The sequence below is a fragment of the Dendrobates tinctorius genome, unplaced genomic scaffold (assembly GCF_039654945.1).
Source record: "Dendrobates tinctorius isolate UK_male_01 unplaced genomic scaffold, ASM3965494v1 ptg000193l, whole genome shotgun sequence".
In the NCBI taxonomy this organism is placed as follows: Eukaryota; Metazoa; Chordata; class Amphibia; order Anura; family Dendrobatidae; genus Dendrobates; species Dendrobates tinctorius.
In genome coordinates this window covers 1,517,877-1,542,389 of record NW_027361860.1, presented here as the reverse complement: position 1 = coordinate 1,542,389, position 24,513 = coordinate 1,517,877, and the positions used below count along the sequence as shown (strand labels likewise).

The following is a 24,513-nucleotide window of genomic DNA, read 5'->3' as shown; positions in this document are numbered from 1 at the left end:
GCTTTGTTATAGTAAATGCCCAAATATGAGCTCTACAATAGAGTAATCTCCAGACACAATGGCTGTAGCAAACACCATAAAAAGCCCATACTGCAAAGAGATATACCATACCATTGCTAATGAAGTCCTAATAATGCCCAGGAACTCGGCTCCATAGTAGTAGATGCCACGCACACAGATCACTGAAAACCTTCTGGTATATTTCTAATGTCAACTCAGACCAAGGACAGATCAAATAACAGCACCCGGTGGCCATTTTCAGGATTTCTAATTCACTGTACACCTTTTCCTCCTTACATTTATTCTTTATTATTTTTACAGCCACGAGTTCCTCACTGACTGGGTGTGAGGCCAAGATGACCTGAGGTAAAAATCACAACAGATCAGAACTGCCATATATTATATGAATCTGTGTAATGGATCACTACAATGAATATGTATGTCCCTCCAGTGTATCTGGTGCAGGATACATTGGGGAACACTGAGGATAAATCAACACTTGTCCAAATCCTCCCTCACCAAGCTCTTTACAGAAGTCAAAACTGCACAGGTCAATAGGGTTTTGTGTTGTCCACATCTCTGAAGGGTAAAGCACAGCATCTGGCATCACCATTGTCTAGATCTGGCATGTCTGCGGAATCAGAGATCATCATATACCTTCTAACTGCAGGGATTATACAAGATTTATTAAAATATTATTTGAATCTCCAAATTTTACCCAATAAGAAATAAAATTACCCTATTTGGTATCACTACAACTGAATAAGTACAAAAATGTGGTGTAATCCTTACTTCTGGAGCCTTAGTATTTGTTACTGTAAAGACTACTGGGTCACCCTCCCAGGGCTGCGGGGTACTCGGTACCGGAACAGTGTCAGGGGAACATGTCACAGCAGCGGTTACCCAGACCGTGGCCCTGGGAGCCCAAGTCAATGGCGGTATATGAAGTTAGTGAAATGGAACAGTTTGTGACGCCACCTGCAGTGCTCAGCAATGGAGGTGTTAAGCCAACGCTGCAGGCACATCCTCTGGGATAGATGTTGGGATGCAGCAGTGATGGTATAGCCCTCCACAGGCAGGGCTGATGTCCCAGGGCAGTATAGTTGTAATGGGAAGGTGCAGGCAGTGTAAAGGATGGTACCCAGATGTAGTGGTGCTGAGCAGGTTGGCGCAAGAATGAATGGAGGACACCGAGGCTTGTAGTTCCAAGGCTTTACTCGGTCTGCGGTACACAAGGATGCCTGCCTCAGGCCATGTCCTCGGGGTCAGAGACTCTGCCAACCTCCAGGCCAGATAGAAAGCTCCTCTCCAACACTCCACCAACATGTACCTTTCCTGAACGACTCCTCTATAGCGCCTTTAAGTGTGAAGATCTCCAGTACTGTGGTACTCTGAAGTTCCTCCTGTCAGATGTTCTTAACAACTCTACTCGCATGGCAGACAGCTGTAGCCTCTATCGGGGACTCCTTTCTCCAGAGTCCTGGCTCTCTATTCAGTTGCTGTTGTGCCCCAAGTCTTAGATGGGAGTAGTGAATTTACAGCCAACTACTCCACCGGTGTCTGCTGCAGAACCATAAGTGTCCATACAACCTCGGGGAGCGGGACCCGGCCTTCCGCTGAGAAACTAATAGGCAGGGTTCCTCTTCCAATCCACGTCTCCTCTCTGTTCTCCTACTCCTTCGTTCCGCACTGTTCTTTCTAATGGAAGCTTAGGTTGCAGTTCTACGTCTTTCTCCTTCTGTTTCTTTCCCGTGCCAGCTGGCTCAGATCACTGAGGCAGATGCAGCACTCCTTCCTCCATCCCTTTTCCAGGGATCCCCACTCCTCCTGAGTTGCTTCCTTCCTCACTGTCCCTCTGTCAGACTGAACCTTTAATCCTACACTTTCCCTCTTTTATGTATCTTAACTCCACCCACCTCCCAGCACATCCAGTGTTCCTTGCAGGGAACCACCAGAGGTGCCCTGCTACTCTCTAAGCACTGAGCCGCAATGTGTTTGTGCAGAACTACCCTGTGTGGGGTGTGAGAGTTGGACTGTGGAAAGGAGTTCCCACCTTACCTGGATGGTGGAGCACTACACCTTAAAAGAAGGTGCAGTACCTCTGGCGACTGAGCCTCAGGGGCGCCACACTACAGCTACTGGTTATCTGGAAGTTCCATGTTTTCACCCAATCTTCATCTCCTTCTGTAATGAAGAATCCAAAATTTTCCCAAAATTGTGTCCTTAACCACATCTGTTTTGGGTGTTGCAACTTTCCCTTTTGTGATCACATCATTTGTAATATCACCTGACCACACAGATTCCTCTTAATCTCTTATTTCTATATTCCAGTAAAACACCTCTGTAGGACTGCATTCCCATGTGCCTGTCTTATTAGTGTGTATGTAATCTCTTGTAACTGTGTGAACTTAGTCTTGGGTCCTGTGGTAGCATGTAATATTATGCCAGTGTCGTGAATGAAGTGTAGCTCAATACAGCATTTTACACCATAACCCATGCAAATGTTTCCAGTAATATCTGCTGAATTGTCTGGTATGTCTTCATCTATTAGGTATTGCAGACTAGATCCTCTTGGACTTTGTGAATGTAGAGTTTTTGACAAGGTTCATTCACTTCACTAGTATTTATTCCATGATGCAAAAGATTTTCTGCATAGATCAGTTGAAATAGTATAGAGAAACAGAAATGTGATTCCCATCAAATAGCTTTTCCTGAGAAATGTCTTCTGTAGGATTGGTGTTGAATCAAATCCATCAAAGACAGGATGTGTCATATTCCAGCTCTTATTGGAATCCATTTCTTCCTAAAATAAATGCAGTATCATTCTGCAATATACAACTTGCATTGATCAACATGTACCCACACTTTATTGTCTGTGGGTAATTTTAACCATATTAGATGCTTGTTGAACAAGAATCATAACTTGTCCCATGGTTTCAATCTCAAAGGGACCTTCCCAGTTACTTTCCCAAGGTCCATTCTTCCTGGCAGTTTAATCCTCACTAGAGCCCCTTTCATGAATGTAGATTCATATGTCGTCTCCATTCTGTGTTCTTGATGCAGCATGTGGAAGTATGGCTTTCAAGCTTTCCTGCAACTACTGCAACCATTTGGGCCTTGCAACAGCATCTGTTTGAGGTGTGGACAAAACTGGTTCATGTGGAAAAAATGCATTTTTCTTCCTGTCAATAGTTCGAAAGGAGGAAATGGAGTTATGGAAGAAGTGACATGCTGCATTTTTTTTGGACCACACAAAGACCGCATGGAAAAAACCACAGTGTGTGCACAGCGTTTTTTTTTTTTTTTTTTCAATTGTTACCACCCACCTTTCGTGTCTCCCTTTTTTTCCCTCATAGACTGTAAGCTTGCGAGCAGGGCCCTCATTCCTCTTGGTATCGGTTATGATCTGTGATTATTATGCTGTAATGTCTACTATATAAGTCCCCTCTGAAATGTAAAGTGCTGCGGAATATGTCGGCGCTATAGAAATAAAATTTATTTTTAATTGATTTAGGCTATGTGCACACGATGCATTTTACCTGCGGATCAGCAGCAGATTTTACCGGGCAGAAACGCTGCAGATCCGCGAAGTGATTACAGTACAATGTAAATCAATTAAAAAAAAAAAAACCGCTGTGCACACGCTGCGTTTTTTCCGCGCGTTTTTTGTGCGATCCAAAGAAAACAGCATGTCACTACTTGTGTGGTTTTCCACCTGCTCCATTCTCCAAATCTGCAGTGGAAAACCGCAATAAAAATGGAAGAAATCCGCAGGAAAAATGCAGGTCATTAGACCTGCGGATTTCTTAAAATCTGTGCGGAAAAAATCCGTTGGAAGAAAATCACCGTGTGCACTTAGCCTTACATTGTACTGTAAATCACTTTGCGGCTCTGCAGCGTTTCTGTCCGGTAAAATCTGCTGCGGATCTGCTGGAAAAATGCATCATGTGCACATGGCCTGAGTGTTCCATTGTTCTGCAGTGCTCCCAGTGGAAAGATTTAGTATTGCAGTATTCAGTGACATGTCATGGATGTCCATAATGGTTGTAATTCCAAGGAGTCTTAGAAAATTTCCACTTCTGATGCAAGATTGATCCATGCATAAAGCATCACACAATCAGAACCGTAGACTTCTGTCTCAAGATTCAGGTTCTGTTTTTATCATAAATTAAAGCTGTTGGCTGTCCTGCCTCTATTACCAATTCTTCATCAACTGCCAAGTTCAGGCTCATTCACACGTCAGTGTTTGGTCAGTATTTTGCATCAGTGTTTGTATGCCAAAGCCAGGAATGGAACTTACCGAGAAAAAAATATAATTGAAAGACTGACTCCTGTTCCTTATTTTGGAGACATTCCTGGTTTTGGCATGCTAATACTGATGAAATACTGATGTGTGAAAGAGGCCTTAGTCTGAGTTGACAAGTTGGCATATAATCTAGTAAAAAATGGCACTCAGCTTGGTATTATGGTGACAATTAATTCCAGGAGTAGTACACAGTAGTAAAGGTTTTGGTCAGACAAGTGACCTTCAGTGTAATAGCTTAACATAGACATATATGATCATGGACACACATGAGTTGAGACTGGGCAAGAAGCTGCATGAAGGTAAAACTTACTAGCTGTATGAGCTCCTGAATTACCCTGGCTTTGTCCTCATGCAGTCCAAGGACCAGATCACAGCGGGCAATGCAGCCAGGAAGGACCACATTGAGAGGAAAGCCTCCATCTCCATCAAGACCACCAGCTGCATATTCAAACTGCTACAAGAATCTGGTATCAAGATAGCATTTGTGGCTAAGTACTGTGCAACTGGTTCATTGCCACTCTGTGAGATGATCCCTATAGAGTGGATGTGCAAGAGAATAGCCACCAGTTCATTCCTGAATAGAAATCCTGGGGGTACCAGAAGGATATACATTTTATCCTCCTAAAGTATAGCTGATGTGAACTCATTTTCTGGTTTACCTCTGGCTTCTGGTGAGGGTGGTGGAGCTGGCTGTGTTGACAGAGGAGTCGTGAGTTCTCCATTTGAGCTCCCTCTAGTGGTGGCAGTAGGTAATGAATCTGTTCTAAATGGCAGAGACCTGCCACATGAGGAGGAGGACTGTGAGTGGACTGTTGTGAGTTCATTTTCCCCTTCACCGTCGATGTCTGTCTGATGAACTCCCTCTTCTGGTGAAGGAAGGTAGTGAGGCTGATTACCAAACACCTGATCTGTAGATGACTGGGTAACAGGAAATTCTGACTGGATATAAGGCAGCCGACGCCCTTCTGAGTTGCTGGTGATTTCTCTGCTGGATTCTTGGAGACCAGTCTGATTCCTGCTGCCCAAAGATAAGCTTTTGCTCTGCTATTGAACTTATTAGTTTTGTTTACCTTGTTTTTTGGAGTTCAGCCATCCCCAGTCGGGGGTGTGCGGAGTTCCATTTTTGTCTCTGATCAGTTTGTCTCTTTACTCTGTCTTCAGAATTTACATGAGTGCTGATAGTCTTTTTGAAGTCCTAGCGACTTCAGGGCCTGTTTTTTCCTATCAGACGGTTGGCACATTTTTTTGGTAGGGTTTTTTACGGATTGCAGACAGCAGCTTTTCTATCCTGTCCTTTTTAGTTAGCTTGGGCCCCATCGTTTGCTCAACCTATCTTTCTATCTGTGTTAGTGTTTTCATCTTGCTTCACTGTCATTATATGTTGGGGCTGCCTATTGCTTTGGGGTCTGCTCTGGGGCAGTTTAGATTTCCCTTTTCTTTCTTTAGGCCTATTTAGTTCTCCGGCTGTGATTGAGGGGTCTAGGGCATCGTAGGAACCCCCCACGGCTACTGTTAGTTGTTGTGGATAGGATCAGGGGACTGCAATTCGATAGCTACCAACCTCTCCGGTTTTCTGGACTTGGCTTGTATTTTGGTTTTTTCCTCCTTCGGTGACTCATAACAGTGGACATCAGGAGTTTGAGTGGATTTAAGTCAGCCGACTCCCTAATTTTGTGCTGGTGATTTTTCTCCTGCCCTGAGGCTCTGGTTTCCAGTTCTGTTCCTGCGTTCTCAAGCTAAGTGTGCTCTGCTATTTCTTCACATGAGATTTGGTCTGGTTTACTCAGTTTTTGTGGTCAGCCAGCCCGTGCTGGGGCTGTGCTGAATTTCCATTCTTATATCTGTTTATGCCAGTTTGATTTTTGTCCCTGATCAGATTGGTCTTTTTGCTCTGTCATCAGAATATACCAGAGTGCTGATATAGGAAATTGAAGTCTAGCGACTTCAGGGTTTTTGTTATCAGAAAGTGCTGGACATTTTTTGGCAGGGTTTTGTACGTGATTGCAGACAGCATCTTTCCTTTCCTGTCCTTTCTAGTTGGTGTGGGCCCCATCATTTGCTCAGCCTATTTTTCTATCTGTGTTTGTGTTTTCATCTTGTCTTACCAACAAAACATGTTTGGGGGCTGTCTCTTGTTTTAGGGTTTCCTCTGGGGCAGTTTAGATTTCCCCTTTTCTTGCATTAGGCTTATTTAGGTCTCCGGCTGTGACGAGGCATCTAGGATCATCGTAGGTACGCTCCACTGCTGCTGCTAGTTGTGTGGCTAGGATGAGGGAGCTGCAACCCGCTAAGCTACCAACCTCTCTGGTTTTCTGTGGCTTAGCTTGTTTTTGTGTTTTCCTCCTCGGTGACTCATTCATAACATATAGCTGTCTTTCAAGGATGATGCCAATAAAGACTCTCAATGGTCTGAAGATCAGCTGATTGCAACTAAACTGTGCTGGCCTTGTGATTGGCCAGGCAGAGATGGACATCATGAACCATTCCACAGTGGCCATCTTTGAAATTCTGGAAAAAACATGGTCAGCACAAGACTGCACCCGAGTGAATATGAAGATTGAGTTTGGTGTGGATGTGACCAAAAAAGAAATGGTCTTTGCTGATGTGATTGATAATGACTCTTGGCATCTATGGCCCTCAGGTGATCAGACCCAGCAGAAGGATGAACAGACTTACCACAAAGTCAAAAGAAACTGGGTTGCAGACAGTGGAGTTACTGGTGACCTAGTCATAGCCAAGAATGGATTGTTGTTGATGAGGTAAATTTCTGACCTAGTCCACTGTGAAAAGATTAAGCAATCTGTGCTAATTATGGCATCCCACATGAACTGAGGGACATGTCTGAACACAAAGGACCTGATGAGACTGCCTGTGTGTTGGTCTCTCCAGGCATGTGATGTGACTGTCACACAGCCGCAACACATGCAGCTGCAGCGCCTAACCACTGATAAATGGGAGTGCTCCAGGTTTCCGATGCAGCTATTTGGAAACCGCTAATGGTATTCAGATAAGCCCTAGTGATGGGCGAGCACTAAAAAGCTCGGGTACTCATTGGTTGGATCCAGCAAATTGGTATACCCGATAAACCCGTGTAATGAGCTCAATGTAAGTCTATGGGAAAATGGGGAAAAGTAAGCACTTGTGCCACGACCTCCCACCCCAACCCCCCTCGGGTGATTTTGGGGCCTAAAAAAAATCTGAAATCATTAGGAACAGTGTTCAAACTACATGGTATCATCATGGGGAATACCCTTGGAAGCATTTCAGACTCCCAGGTCACAGCTATGAACAATGTAGTCAGTCCTATACCATTTTTACAGGCACACAATAAAACATACAAAAATGAAACTGAAATGGATTTTCCTGGGAAATATGTTAAGGAACATCCTTTTCATGGTAATTTGTATGGAAGACAAAATAAATAACCCAAAACAGAAATGTTCTTCCACCACTTGGACTATGTTCACAACTAGTGTTTTGGTTGTTTTTCTCAAATTTAGCATTGCTTTCAACCAAGACAAATGCATTCACTTGGGAAATGTCACTTGAGGAAGTGGAGACAAAAGGGAGATGGTAGAAAATGCTTCTTGTGTATGGTGCAGCCATTAGTAGAAGATGGGGGGTGTTCCCATAGTGCTGCATGAAGTATAATCCTGAATTTCAAATTCTGTTCTGTGCTCACCTCCATGGTTAGTGATGAGAAGGGCTCTTTTACTCTAATTGGGTACTGTTCCAGAAGCTTCTTGAATCATCTTTATCAAGTTGCTCTCCTGGATTGATTCCTTCTTCCACTTCATCTTCTTGGTCTTCTTTCTTCTGGCTACTTTCTCCTCTTAATCGCTGTAGATCTGTGGAACTAGACAGACAAGTTAGTTAACTTACACTCTCAATGGTAGTGATAACTAAAACTAATTGAATAAACATCTTCCATAATGCATCATTGCTTATCTCCACTCCTATAAAAATGGGTGGCAGGGCTGCCTGTGCCTGGAGGTGAGACTTATTTTGTGCTTTCTCCTTTTTCTCCCAATATTATATTTCAACTTCAGATGGGAAATTCCTTCTTGCTGATGTTTATGGTTGATGTAAGTTTCAGCAAGTTCTCGATCTTCAAAGGTTTTCTTGTGCCATTTGGTAAAATAGCTCTTGCCTCTTTTGCAATCACCAAAGGTTGATGAAATCTAGAGAGAAAATACGTTAGTGCTAGTGACTACCTCACAAGTAAGCACACAATTCCTACTATTCAAGCCACATGTCATTGTCCTCAGTACTAATCCTCAATTCCCAATTCAGACCATCCTGACCAGAAGCACAGGCAATCGCTACCTCTTGGTGTACAATTGTTAGTGGAAAAGTCAGGTCCAGCTTCTTGGTGCAGTTGAGCATTTGCTGTTTCAATATATGCAATAGTGCAACACACAGACCCCTACTGCCATCCTATGCATTTTGCCTCTTGGACTAAGACTTCATAAGAGTCAAAACACACAGGCTGGCAAGAGGCGTCTGCTTGCTGTGATATACTGGAATATGTATTAAAACAGCAATAAATTAGTAACTGCACCTAGAAGCTGGACATGTCTTTTCAACGTTTCCTACTGTTCACTCACTTCTCATGGAGCTTTTCCAAGTCCTTCCCAGAATGTGTAATGGGTTGTCCTTTTAACGTCACAGAAAATGGTTAACCATCTTTGAATTCTTCAGCTGAGTTGGTCAGATAAATTTGAGGTATGTTTCCAATAGCTATTGAATAAAAATTGTGTTAAGGATTTGCTTAGCTGAACATAGAACAAAGTAAATAAATTGATTTACCCTTACACACATCTTCCTGCCAGGGCCGTATTGTTTGTGCTGCCCTAGGCACGTTTAGTGCTGCCTCCCCCATTGGTGAGCATGAGTAATGCAGACCCTGTCGTCAGTGACTTGGGCTACTGTCAAATCAGTGATTTTTGCATTAAGCAGCAGATCTGGTAGTTTTTCTACATTTGCCATGTAACAGATCACTTGTGGTAGCACTGCATTCAGCCTCATTCATTCCCTATGGGACTTGCAGACATGTGCGACACTTGGGTTTTTGCCGTGATCTAGCAAATGCGGTACTTGTAGCAACTGAAGAAAAAAAAGCTGCTAGGTAATGAATGAGGCCGGATCTATGTGTATGCCCATGTAGCTCTTTCAAAGATACTTCAAGCAATATTTTTACACGTTCAGTCTATTCATCTGAAATCGGTTTGCATACATATTCAAATGAGGTAGTAGATCTGTTGCTCCAGCTCTATACCCGCTCGGCGCCACCTCTTCCTGATCAACTTGCAGCTCTTTTTTCCAGAATAAAACACATCATAGAGGCTGTCAGTGAAGCAAAAGCAGGTAGCACTCTGCGGGAAATAGAGCTGGAGTGATAGAAGGTTAAGATCCACCACAGTCGTTAGGCATAATTTATATATCAAATGAAATGCTGATTACTAAATAAAGGGAGAAAGGGGCTGACCATACAAAGGTGTTAACTGAGTTTGTCTTTAAAAGAGCTACATGTGGGTCGCCCTCGCACAACCAGGGCAGCGTGGTACTCTGTACCGGGCTGGCGTCAAGGCGGGAATGTCACAGCAGAGGTGACCTGGTCCATGGCCCTGGGCGCCTAATATCAATGGTGGTGATGTTAATGGTGTTAAAGTTTATATGAATAGTTCATGACTAAAGTTGAGCGATACCGTCTGATACTTCAAAGTATCGTATCGGAATGGATCGGCCGATCTTTAAAAAAAAGTATCGGAATCGGAAGTCCCATTCAAGTCTATGGGACTTCCGGTATCGGAATAATAAAAACCCTGTTTTTGCCTTGTACAGCCTCTCTGGGGTCTGTACAGGCCTTTCGGGGGGCTGTGCCGGCCTGCCAGGGGGTCTGTGCAGGCTCTGGTGGTCTGTGCCGGCCTGCCGGTGGTCTGTGCAGGCTCCGGTGGGCTGTGCCGGCCTGCCGGTGGGCTGTGCAGGCTTCGGGGGTCTGTGCAGGCATCGTCCGATGGGACTACAAGTCCCATCGGGCGATGCCTGCTACCATGACAGTGATTGACACATTAGCCAATGATGGGACAGTAGTAGTCCCATCATCCGGCTAATGTGTTGAATGTAAAAAAAAAAAAAAAAAATTACATGCTACATACATACAACATGCATACTACATACATGCTACACTCATACTACATATATACTACATGCAACATACATACTACATATATACTACATGCATGCAACATGCATACTACATATACTACATGCAACATACATACTACATATACTACATGCATGCAACATGCATGCAACATATATACTACATGCAACATACATACTACATATATGCTACATACTGCATGCTACATGCTGCATGCTGCATGCTGCATGCTTGCATGCTTGCTACATGCTACATACAATACATACTACATACAATACATACTACATACAATACATACTACATACAATACATACTACATACAATACATACTACATACAATACATACTACATATACTACATGCATGCAACATGCATACTACATATATACTACATGCAACATACATACTACATATATGCTACATACTGCGTGCTGCATGCTGCATGCTTGCATGCTTGCTACATGCTACATACTACATACAATACATACTACATACAATACATACTGGACATACTGGACATACTGGACATACTGGACATACTGGACATACTACATAGAGTAACATACTTACCAATACTTGTCACATTGTTCCCCGAAGCCATTGTCTTTTACGGAATAAATATTAACATAACAAACCACAAAAATACTCACCCACGATCTGAAGCAGTCCACGAGTGTGTCCCACGACGATCTTGGGTAGAGAACAGCATCATCAGCTGATGCTGCCGTTCTCTACGGGCTGCAGGAATCCAATGATGGAAGGTAGGTATCCTTCTGCACTGTATTCCTCCGCCACTTAAAAAAAAAAAAAGTCCCTAGTCTCACTTTATGCCATTGCTGTGTGTAGTGTCCCATCGGACGATGCTTGCACAGACCACCGGCAGGCCCGAAATGACAGCGCATCATGATGACGTCATTTCGGCTGTGAATCAACTTTGAACTTCCGATTCCGATGCCGACTTCCGATATTGAAAAAATATCGGAAGTCGGTATCGGAATTTCGATACAGCAAGTATCGGCCGATACTTGCGGTATCGGAATGCTCAACACTATTCATGACACCACCCGTGGTGTTTGGCAAGTAAGATGGTAAGCCAACGCTGCATACAGATCCGCTGGGACTGATGGTGTGGTGGAGCAGAGATGGTAAAGCTCCCCACAGGTGGAGCTGTAGTCCCAGGGCAGTGTAGGTGCAATGGATGAGGAGAGGCACAGAATGGTATGGATGCTGGTACCCAGGTGTAGTGGTGTGGGAATAACTGGAGTACACGAGTATACAGTTCCAAAGCTTTACTCACTGTTTGCAGTTCACACAACTGCCTGCCTCCGTACTGTGTTCTCTAGGTCAGGGCTCCAGCCAACCTCCAGGCAGGATAGGATTCTCCCTTCAACACTCCGCCATCATGTACCTTACTGAACGACTCCTCCAATGCACCTTTAGTTGCGTAGCACTCCAGTACTTTGTTACCCTGGAATGCCTCTCTAGGTGTTCCTAGTCTTTACTTGTATGACAGACAGCTGTAGCCTGCTTTGGGGACTCCTCACTGCGTCCCGGCTCTATATTCAGTTGCTGTTGTGTCCCAAGTCTATGATGGGAGCAAGGCGTTAGCGGCTCACTACTCCTCTGGTGTCTGTTGCCGGACATAAAGATCCAATTAACCTCGGGGACCGGGCCCTGGCCTCTGTGCTCTCTGGACTGGAAGTGTTCTCTTTCTCAACCTGCTTCCCACCGTTCTTCTGTTCTCCTTCGTTCCGATCTGTTCTCTTTCTTATGGAAGGTTAGGTTATCAACCAGATCAGTCTCTTTCTCTGGTATTTCTTGTGCCAGCAGCCCAGATCACTGTGACCTGCTGCAGGATGTCCCTCAGACACCCATCTTCTCTCTCCTCTAACCAACTAACCACTAACTTTCACTCTTCCCACTCTTTTTTTTATATCTAACTCCACCCGCCTCCCCAGCACCTCTCGTGTTATGAAGCCAGGGACCACAAAAGGCACCCTTTGACCAATCCAGCATAAAGCATGGATGGGGTCCCTGCTGAACTATCCTGTGTGTGGGGTGCAGGTGTTGGAATGCAGAAAGGAGTTCCCAGCCTACCTGGATGGTGGGGCACTACACCTTAGGAGAAGGTGCAGTACCTCTGTGGCGAATGAAGCCTCAGGGGCGCCACACATGCACATATAGAACGCTTGGAGGGGTTCAGTCCTGCAGACTGCCTTTAAATAAATAAATTGGAACATAGTGTATAAGTATGGTAAAATAGCAGTCCTTATTCCATGAAGCGCTACAACTCCTTTAGTCAACTGATCAATGCTGATGTCAAAATTGATAGCCTATTATAAGGATAGGATGAGTGAAGAATTCTGAAACCACGGATGTGATGATGATCCTAAATGGTGCTTGGCGCTCTTCCATCCGGTTCTCATTATCAGACTCCATGAGCACCTGATCATATTCACTAAGAACTGCAAGAAACATTATGGAGGTGTATCCACTTCTTCCTTCTCATTGCTGCCCTCCTACGTCTACCATTCTGAAGATGACACTTTGTAAATCAAATGGATTTGATGACTCCTCTTGTGGGCACTCTTACTCAGAGCACAAGTTGTTGAAGGTAGATATCATGATCTGCAATACAGTCCAGGTCATTTGGATAATTATTTGTGGAATCAGTTGATGATCCCATCTCCTATCATAGCATTCTTGTATGCCAGGGTCATTCCATAAAAATTTCACTGCATCTACATAAGGGATCTCAAATGAGCACACCTTCTCAATATCAACTTCCCGAAATAACAATGCATGGCCCTTGTTGTGTTGCTACTTGTATGGAATTTTAAGGGTCTCCCTTGCCCAAATCATAGCTTGCATTGCAGTGAATGTTCTGGTACACAAGCTTAGTGAAGCCCCTATTCATCAGAGTAGACAGATCCATGGATAATCCTTATCTGCTCCCGGCGGGTGTCCCTCTTGTCTTGGCGGAGCTGCCTGTCTCGTCACTGATCCTCCGAGCTTCCTTGGCCTCCTCTCTGAGGCAGCACACCATGATGGACTCCAGAGTCATGTCTGCTAACTGCTAGTGGTGCTGGAAAGAGACAGACCCCCACCCTGCAAGTCACAGACCTGCTTCTCCTTGTAAGAAGGGGGATTGCTGTGCAGATTGGGGGGAGGCAGACAGATGAGACTGGAGATCCCTTATAATAAGTACATTGGAACAAAGTGTATGAGTATGGTAAAATAGCAGTCCTTATTCCATGAAACTATACAACTCCTTCAGTCAACTGATCAGTGCTGATGTCAATATTGATTGCCTTTTGTAAGGATAGGATATCAATATTCCTCAAATCAATTAAACAGATGTTTAATGCATATGATGTCCACAGAGCTAATACACAATGCTGCCAGCAAAAAACATTCTTGTATAGGTATTACGGTAGCACAGTGGCTCTGTGGCTAGCACTGTAACGGTGGCTTAGTGCTTACCACTGTATATAGGCACTCAGTGATCAGCGCAACAACTTTATAGGATTGGGGTTCAAATCCCACAGAGGATGACAGATGTGCAGAGTTTGTTCTCTCAGTGTTTGGAGTGTGATAGGAAACCCACACAAAGACCTACTAATAGGATATTTAGATTGTGTGCCAGAATGGGGACAGTGATGCATTTAAAGCGTGTGGAGTAAAAAGGAACCTGTCACCTTGTTTTGCCACTATTAGCTGTGGCCACTGCCTTTCGGTGCTGTAGGGATTTAACTCGCTCAGGAGCCACCGGAGTCAATCAGGAGGCACGCTCCATTAAAAGTTCATAGGGTTTATTGCTCCATAACCCAGCACATAACATAAGGAATAGCCTTTAGCTCATGCGAAAGCAAGTATAAGTGTCCATTGTTTCAGGCTCAGTCCTGGAGCCTCAGCAAACACAGGAGGCTTATCCCTCCTCGCATACAGCCAATATACCCAGGCCTCACCGGGTCAGCAGCCTCACCACGTGGTCTTTAGGAAGGTAGCACACCTTCCTCCACCTAGGCCTGCCAGGACCTTCCACATGGCTCAATCAGATCCATGCTCTCTCCCATGTGACCTACTCTGGTTACCTTATATGGTCCATAGCCGCACCCAGCGGGTCACATGGCTATGAACTCATCACAGGTCCTTCAAGCATTCATGCACATATACTTTGTGACACTCTTAAACACACCCCTGGGTGGATTTGTACATGATTGATCCCGCCCATCTCATCAATCATCTGAAGGCTTCTCTGTTATGAATGGGTCACTGAAGAGAAAAAAACAAACCAAGCTAAGCCCAGAAAAGCCAGAGAGGTTGGTAACTATGCAGATTGCAGATTCCTGATCCTACCACACAACTAGCAGCAGCCGTGGAGCGTGCCTACGATAAACCTAGACGCCTCGGCACGGCCGGAGGACTAAATAAGCCTAAAGCAAGAAAAGGGAAAACTAACTGCCCCAGAGCAGACCCCAAAGGATTAGATAGCCCCCACATGTATTGACGGTGAAACAAGATGAAAACACCAACACAGGCAGGAAAATAGGCTGAGCAAGTGATGGGGCCCAAACTAACTAGAAAGGAGAGGAAAGGAAAAAGACTGTCTGCAATCTGCAAAAAACCCTACAAAAATAATGTCCAATACTTCTGATAGCAAAATTAACCCTGAAGTCACTAGACTTCTCCCACTTTATCAGCACTCTGAAATATTCTGAGACAGAGCAAAAAGAGGCCATTCTAATGAGGGACAAAAAGCGAATTGGCAAATAAAGATAAATAAGAGTGGAAATTCAGCACAGCCCAAACCGGGGCTGGCTGACCACAAACTGAATAGACCATCAAAATCAAGTGTGAACATTAACAGAGAAACATAGCTTGAGCTGACTGGAACAGAGCTGAGAACCAAGACCTGACAAGCAGAAGGAATCACCAGCAACTGAATAGGGCGTCGGCTGTCTTAAATAAAATCTGAGACTCCAGTGGTCCAATCGTCGTCCTCATTCTCAGGTGGCAGATCTCCACTGATTAAATCAGCCTCACAACCTCTTGTTACCACCAGAGGGAGTCTGGAAGGAGAACTCACAAATGGTGAACCAGAGAATGAACTCACAACACTTCTCCCTGACACCTTGGAATGACAGATCAGCTCTGCTAACCAGCACATAAGCAAGCCTTTATCTCAAGGCCACCCACCTTGAGATGCATAACAATCCTTCAGCATCCTATACCTGTTACCACAATGGATATGACTGTAGGCCCGTCCTGGGACACCCACATAGCGCCCCCTAGTGGACACAGTGGTCACTACAACACATTGCTTATCTACAGCATTCTAGAATGCTCTTGATAAGCCCCGGATCTGACCTGAAAGATAAGAAAAACATGTTTTATTATACTCACCCAGGGGCGGTCCGGTCCGATGGGTGCGCAGGTCCGGCACCTCCCATCTTCATGCGATGTCATTTTCCTTGATTTGTCATGCTACTGCGCAGGTGTACTGATCTGCACTGTTGAGGGCAGAGTAAGAAGAGCCCAAAGGAGGTTACCTTCACTACTCCTTATCCAGAACCACGTGGCCAGATAGCAGGTTTGCCAAGGGGAAGACTTTCTTCCCTAGACATACTGGCCCATGTAACTGCTATGGTTAGAGGAACAGGAAGGGGGACTGGACAGGAAGGTGTGAAGGCAGAGGGCATGAAAGCAGAACGTGCCAGGGGGAAAGCAGCTTGCAGCACCATACTCCCAGGGAGAGGACTCCCTGTCAGAGCACAGAGGCTGAGAGTAGAGCAATGGTGAGAGCTGTAGTTGAATATGTGGACTCTGGAGCCTTCATGACCAGAGCAGATTTTGCCCCTGACAGTGCAGAGACAGTGTCCTGAGCGTGTAGCACTGGTGACTGCAGTGGCAAGCTGCTCCTCCCTGCATGGAGAATTTATCCCCTGTAAATAAACCCTTTAACCATTGGGCTGTCTCTGATCTGTGGTGACATCAGTACCTGCACATTATTACAGTCCTGCAGTGCGCAGGTGCTTTGCCTCTATGACCTTTACCAGCTCCTGTGCACTACAGTACGTTTGCTCTGCCCTCAACAGGGCAGATCAGTACGCCAGCACAAGAGCGCAGCACAAAGCAAGGAGGATAACGACATCGCATGTAGATGGGAGGCGCTGGACCTAGACCTGCAACACCCATCAGACGAGACCGCCCCCGGGTAAGTATAATATAACTTGTTCTTCGTATCTACAGCTTTACAGAATGCTGTAGATAAGCCCCTAAAGGCAGTGGACGCATCTTATAGCGACAAAACGTGACAGGTTCCGTTTTTAATAAGAACATTATTTATTCATTGGTATTATTCTTATGTCACAATACCAGGATCTGAGGATCTTCTGTCTCGAGGTCAAGAGCTCTCTGATGTGATGTTGCTGCCTGTCTCGCTGTCTTCCTCTTTTGAAACTGCAGTGTTGTGGACAAAATATTGACTGGTTAAGAACAAGTCTGGTGTCTATGTACTAACTGAACTATAAACTCTCCCCATAACATGTTAAGCAGACATTGTAGGATTACTATATTGATTTTATTCTATTACTGCCCAGTCTCTGACAAAGGCCTTATTCATACGTCCATGGTTAAACACATACTTGAAAAAATGGTATCTGTGTCATTGGTGTATGGTCAGTGTCAGATTTTACAATAAGGATATATGTACACGTTGTGGATTTGCCTGGGGATGGCGCATGCTCAGATTCAGATCTAGTCTCCTGAGATCTCGGGGCAAGATCTAAATCTGAGCATGCACCGCCCCAGTAGCCATTATCCTAGAGACCACTGCATCACTCCAGTGGAGCTTCAGAGGACTCCGGGCTCTAACAAAATGCCAGCGGAGCCCCCTTTGCTACAGAGCCACCACCCTAGCAGAGAGCTGCACAGAGCACCGCTGCCATAATGAGACAATGGGGATACTTGCACTTTCCTGGTGAGGCGTCCCCTCACCTTGTCATCGGGACCACTCCCTCCCCCATCTTCCCACCACCACCACCATACACAATGACTGCAGATTGCTCCGCACCTGCCCTATAAGAAAACTTCTGGCATACAAGACGACCCCTAGCTTTTAAGATTTTCAGGGGTTAAAAAATCATGTACGCCAGAAAATATTTTATAATGTCCAGGGAGATTTCCAATATATGTCCAGGGACAGACGATCTATAATATATAATGCTCGGGTAGTAGATCTATAATATACAATGTACAGTCCAGGCAAATCTATAATTTATAATGTCCATCTAAGACCAGAGGCAGAGATGTATTACTACACTCCCACCCCACTCACTCTATCTGGGACTGGGAGCAAACATTGCCAGTGCTGCTGCTGCTACCATTCACTCTCTGGGACCATCTGGGAACAAACATTGCCGCTGCTGTGTGTGTGCTCCAGCCTCCAGCCAGTAGTAATGGACACCAGAGACACAAGATGGGGCGCTGACAAGCACCTTGACACGTTTCACCACCCTGGGCTTCAGGTGTTGTGGGGGAAAAATGCCTCCAGAAACACTGGTGTTCATGATTTCTTATCCACTTATTATAAAAATGAATGAACAAAAGAGAAATCTTAATTGCATCAGTATTTGGGGACCAATCTCTGCCATCACCAGTTCTAGGTACTTGTTTGCGCACAGTGTTTGATGGCATTTGTCAGGCAGGTCTTTCCAAACATCTTGGAAAACTACCTGCAGATCTTCAGTGTATGAGGCTTGTGCAAATCCTGTCTCTTCATGTGATCACACAGACTGACATTGAGGTCAAGGATCTGTGGGGCCAAATCACCTCCAAGTCTCCTTGTTCTTTATACTGAAGGCTGTTACTAATGACACTGGATGATTTGGATTTCCTGCTGCAGAATAAACTATAGTTAGATTTACTATTTGCTCTAACATTTAGATGCAATATATTTTTACAATTATATTTAACCTGCAATGTTCTGTGGATTCCTATTGGTGATAATGGGATATTAGTGGGTAAATTGCCTGAAATGGTTAAGCAACAAAACAACTCTTGAATATATTGGTGCAATAATGTAGACTTGCAACCCATTTCAAGGGTCTGCATTGTCAGGGAAGACCCCAACTATCTGGAGGGAGGGAAGCTCTAACTAGCCAAATACTGAGGCTGAGCTGGAAAGGCCTACTTGGGACAGGAAGAGGAGTCAGATGTTACAGATGTCTGTGGCTTGAGTGTTCCTCTTTGAATGTTCTGCTTCCATTTACAAGCCTTAGTGGTCATTATGGGGAGAGTGCAGAGTCTGGAGAAAGGGTGGTCTGCAACTGGATTGAGCTGTGGCCTCCTTGACAACTTAAATTGAGAAAAATGACCCTGCTCTTTGTGTTCCTGACATGTGCTTTTCAGACCATCCCAGGGACAGAGTCCATGAAAGGCACGTAGTCTGCAAGTGGGATGAGCTGAAGTGGCCGCTCGGGTCTGCTAGGTGAGACCACTATTCAGATTGTGGTCCTTTTTAAGATCCCTTGAACAGGGCGGAGTAAAGAAAAGGAGTTTGGTCTGCGTGGATGACCTGTTGCTAGGTCCATAGTGATATTTGTCACATCATGTCATCTAAACTGGCAATTGACATCAACACGTTAAGAATTCTCTGGGTGCAGATGATTCTCCTGAAACATGGTGGTGTACCCTTCTCATGTCATCCTGGAAGCTGAGTGGATCCATGTTTGTCAATGGCATTTCCTGGTCTCCTTTCTGGACTCATGTGGTCATTGCAAAAGAATCCCAAAGTAAGCCTATGAAACGTAGACTAGTGTCACAGGTTGCTGGGAGAGCGAGTAGAAAGAAGCAGGTATAATGTAGATTTCTTCAAAAGCTAGATTAAAATGCAACCATATCCTTTTAATTTATTTTATTTCTTATGGATACATTAAACTGAATACTTGTTTCAAATGGCTGAATATTGCACATGTGAACTTGGCATAAAATGATCATGTGACCAGGTTAATGATGCTTACAGTTTTAAGTAAGATGGCAGAACAAGTCATATATTTGTATGAACTTGTCGACAGACCTCCTTAGTATTGGAGTCTTCTGTGGATTGTCAATTCTCTGCAAAACTTTCAGATTAAAAATTACAGGTTTCAAGCAATACTAGCTTGTTAAAGCTGCTTCTGTTTCAATAATCATGGACTTCTCAGAAGGTTCCATCACCAGGATCTGGTTAGAATGATCGTGGCAACATGTCCCTCCATGAAGTCTTAGAATGTTCACATTATATCCGAGAGCAGTGTGATTTCTGTATGGATGAATATGATTGGCTTTCAGGCTTCTGTCTCAAGACTTAATACAGAACCCAGAAAGCAACACATGATCATAAACTCAAGCTGTTCCATAAACTATAAAGAACAAGCCCAGAGGTGATGGTAAAATGCCAAACTTGGGATATCCAATCAAGATAATGTACAACAGAAAACATATTGTGAAAAAAAACGCTGACATAAGACCTGATATTCTCACTAAAGTAATCTGTACAGCAAGTTGCAAAAAAGCTCAAGCTATTTGTTCTCCAAATTCTTTTACGAATTCCTTTACCTTAACTGCCAAGTTGATGCCATGGTCCAAGACATTTACTTTCCAGGGAAAATTGAGGTAATTGAAGACAAAACTGGATGACTACAAGAGGATCATGGATAGAAGACCTGGCCTTACATGTTTATGGCTTCTCTTAACCTCTCCCAATGAGCAGGTGGATTACAGTCTGGACATTGCTTCTAGTTGATGTATACTCGGTACATTGTCAGTTTCCATTGCTTTAAGCCAATGGAAATATCCAGTCAAAGCAACAAAGACCCCTCCCCATGAACAATTATCTATAGTAGGGCTCAAGATTGAAGAATGTCTTAGTCCTCTGTATTCATGTACAGGATAATGTGACATGGACAACAGTTTCCTACAAGTTGGGTCAAAGCAAAGGCACTCAGCTTGATTTTATGACTACCTTTGTCCATGAGCAACACATTCTCTGGCTTCAGGTCACTGTGCATAAACCCTCTACCATGTAAATAGTCGAGAGCCAAAGATATCTATAATGCACACCTGTTGACTGCATCCTTGGGAATTCCAACCTACAGGAAACAGATCAGATGTTACTGTTGGGACAGTGGCTGCTATAGTGAATAAAACTGTTGCTGTGATTGCCACATGGCAATCACATTAATGTGTATTCTGAGAGCCACTGAGAGATTAATAGGGCAACTACTTATGTCCAGTGATAAGGTATTGGGAGGCCCAACTTCATCATTTTGTCTTTTGGTATTTGCTTTTTGGTGCACAATAGATGGTGCAACCTATAGGTATTTTTATGGAATAATAAAATTGGCCCCATGCATTGGTATTTGTCTCCAGACCACTGTCAGAGCCAGCTGAATTTGCTAAGAACGAATGACCATACACTATCAATAGCTATCAACTCACCACTTATTTGGTCAACACCCATTTCTCCCAACCTTTCCAAATTCATATCTTTCTGGGAAAAGATGGGCATCTTCTATATGTATGATCATGGTGATTGGATAACTTTGCTTCTAGATGTGTGGAAACTTTTCACAGCTTGTTCCTAAAAAAAATCTGGATTTGTCAATCACCTACAGATAGAGCAGAGAGGTTTATCGTCAGTTAAAATCATTATCACATGTTTATACCTAATTTACCACTGAAACCAACTTGTTTAACTTAAATCTTGGATATGCAGGAGTTTGCATGTTGACTGTGAGTTCCAGAGGGCACCACTAAGAAAGGAGAAGGTGAGCACTGAATGTTTATAAGATTGTCAGGATATCTGTGCTGCAGGGTGAGTTTTTATTTATAATGGTGGAAGGGGGCCAAGGGTTAGATCAGATGTCACCAGTGACTAGAGGGAGACATGAACAGGTTGCTTGATTTGTCTAGGTTTTGTGCACTGGATGGATTGGAGTGACTGAGAAATGTCAGCCTCTGTGCTGTACATGGGAGAGGGGGAATGGAGGGGCTGATGTGGAGTATACAGAATGTGTAAAGGGGCAGTAGAGGCAAAAGAAAGCAGCAGCTAAGTAGTGTGCAATTTAACAAGAAGCTTTTTTATTTAAATATCTGGCCAGCCTTGCCTGTCTCCTGACCTGTCCACATGCCATGTTTAACCGGCAAGACACTCTGAAAATATTGCACTTAGAAATAAATTTGTGTGCACACATGCGCTCTCGAAGCCAGATCTGAATGTATCAGAAGTTTTCTAGGATGAAAGGACTAATTTGTTTTGAATAATTACTTAATTAGCAAGTGTCCACAGCAGGCATTACTATGTAAGATGCATAAACGCTCATACTTGGCAGCAGAAAAATAACCAAATGAAAACACTGAACATTTTAGAAGGGGATCCCAGGGGTAACATCTTTCCTAGCAGAGAGTGACATGGTAAGCATGCCAGTATGAGGAGACTTTAAAGCTGCAATGCTCCTTGGGGAAATGTGCAAGTTGTCTCTTCAGAGAGTAAGAACAAGAACTCTAGCGCCACCTATAGGGAGTAGCACATTGACCATTAGGATTGCACCTTCCTGTAGGTGGCACGAGAGTTCAAGCCCCCTTCTGAAGAGACTTTTAGCAACATTATAGAAGCAAACGCAGGAACAAATGGTAAATGGCAGATGCCACGCACACAGATCACTGAAAAGCTTCTGGTATATTTCTAATGTCCACTCCGACCAAGGACAGTTCAAATAATGGCACCCGCTGGCCATTTTCAGGATTTCTAATTCACTGTACACCTTTTCCTCTTTACATTTATTCTTTGCTATTATTTTTACAGTCCCAAGTTCCTCACTGACTGGGTGTGATGCCAAGATGACCGGAGGTAAAAATCAGAACAAACTGCCATATATTATATGAATCTGTGTAATGGATCACTACAATAAATATGTATGTCCCTCCAGTGTATCTGGTGCAAAATACATTGGGGAACACTGAGGATAAATCAACACTTGTCCAAATCCTCCCTCACCAAGCTCTTTACAGAAGACAAAACTGCACAGGTCAATAGGGTTTTCTGTGTTGTCCACATCTCTGAAGGCTAAAGCACAGCATCTGGCATCACCATCGTCTTGAGCTGGCATGTCTGTGGCATCAGAGGTCATCATATACCTTCTAACTGCAAGGATTATACAAGATTTATTGCAATTTTATTTGAATCTCCAAATTTTACCCAATAGGAAAAAGAATTAGCCAATTTGGTATCACTACATCTAAATAAGTACAAAAATGTGGTGTAATCCTTACTTCTGTAGCCTTAGTACTTGTTACTGTAAAAGCTACTGGGTCACCTTCCCAGGGCTGCATGGTACTCTGTACTGGGCCAGTGTCAGGGGATCGTGTCACAGCAGCAGTGACCCAGACTGTGGCCCTGGGTGCCCATGTCAATGGCGGTATATGAAGTTAGTGACTTGGAATAGTTCGTGACACCACCTGTGGTGCTCGGCAATGGAGGTGTTAAGCCGACGCTGCAGACAGATCCACTGGGACAGATGGTGGGAAGCGGCAGTGATGGTATAGCCCTCCACAGGCAGGGCTGATGTCCCAGGGCAGTGTAAAGGATGGTACACAGATGTAGTGGTGCTGAGCGGCTTGGCGCAAGAATAAATGGAGGACACAGAGGCTTGTAGTTCCAAGACTTAACTCGGTCCGTGGTAAACAAGGATGCCTGCCTCCGGGCCGTGTCCTCTGGGTCAGAAATGCGGCCAACCTCCAGGCCAGATAGAAAGCTCCTCTCCAACACTCTGCCAACATGTACCTTTCCTGAACAACTCCTCTATAGCGCCTTTAAGTGTGGTGATTTCCAGTACCATGGTACTCTGATGTTCCTCCTGTCAGATATTCATAACAAATCTACTCGTATGGCAGACAGCTGTAGCCTCTATCGGGGACTCCTTTCTCCAGAGTTCTGGCTCTCTATTTAGTTGCTGTTGTGCCCCAAGTCTTAGATGGGAGTAGTGCATTTACAGCCAACTACTCCACTGGTGTCTGCTGCAGAACCATAAGTGTCCATACTACCTCAGGGACCGGGCCCCGACCTTGCGCTGAGAACCTTTAGGCAGGGTTCCTCTTCCAACCCACGTCTCCTCTCTGTTCTCCTACTCCTTCGTTCCGCACTGATCTTTCTCTTATGGAAGCTTAGGTTGCAGCTCTACGTCTTTCTCCTTCTGTTTCTTTCCCGTGCCAGCTGGCTCAGATCACTGAGGCAGCTGCAGCACTCCTTCCTCCATCCCTTCTTCCAGGGATCCCCAATCCTCCCGAGTGGCTTCCTTCCTCGCTGACCCTCTGTCAGACTGAACCTTTAAACCTACACTTTCCCACTCTTTTATGCATCTTAACTCCACCCACCTCCCAGCACATCCAGTGTTACATGCAGGGAACCACCAGAGGTGTCCTGCTATACTCTCAGCACTGAGCCGCAATCTGGTTGTGCATAACTAACCGGTTGTGCATAACTACACTGTGTGTGGTGTGAGTTGGACTGTGGAAAGGAGTTCCCACCTTACCTGGATGGTGGGGCACTACACCTTAGGAGAAGGTGCAGTACCTTTGTGGCGACTGAGCCTCAGGGGCGCCACACTACAGCTACAGGTTATCTGGAAGTTCCATGTTTTTACCCAATCTTCATCTCCTTCTGTAATGGAAAGTAATGAAGAATCCAAAATTTTCCCAAAATTGTGTCCTTAACCACATATCTGTTTTGGGTGTTGCAACTTTCCCTTTTGTGATCACATCATTTGTAATATCATCTGACCACACAGAATCCTCTTAATCTCTTATTTCTATATTCCAGTAAAACACATCTGTAGGACGGCATTCCCATGTGCCTGTCTTATTAGTGTGTATGTAATCTCTTGTAACTGTGTGAACTTAATCTTGGGTCCTGTGGTAGCATGTAATATTATGTCAGTGTGTATGAAGTGTAGCACAATACAGCATTTTACACCATAACCCATGCAAATGTTTCCAGTAAT

General features: G+C 44.3%; 1 long non-coding RNA gene and 2 pseudogenes across 1 annotated transcript in view; 2 read left to right on the top strand and 1 right to left on the bottom strand.

Moving 5' to 3' along the window:
* Positions 1 to 24,513, top strand: part of LOC141055990 (uncharacterized) — a 303,731-nt gene that overhangs the window by 108,058 nt on the left and 171,160 nt on the right. The window lies entirely within an intron of this gene.
* On the top strand, positions 4,563 to 7,203 carry LOC141055998 (bifunctional phosphoribosylaminoimidazole carboxylase/phosphoribosylaminoimidazole succinocarboxamide synthetase pseudogene; annotated as a pseudogene).
* Positions 12,808 to 13,535, bottom strand: LOC141055997 (guanine nucleotide-binding protein G(q) subunit alpha-like; annotated as a pseudogene).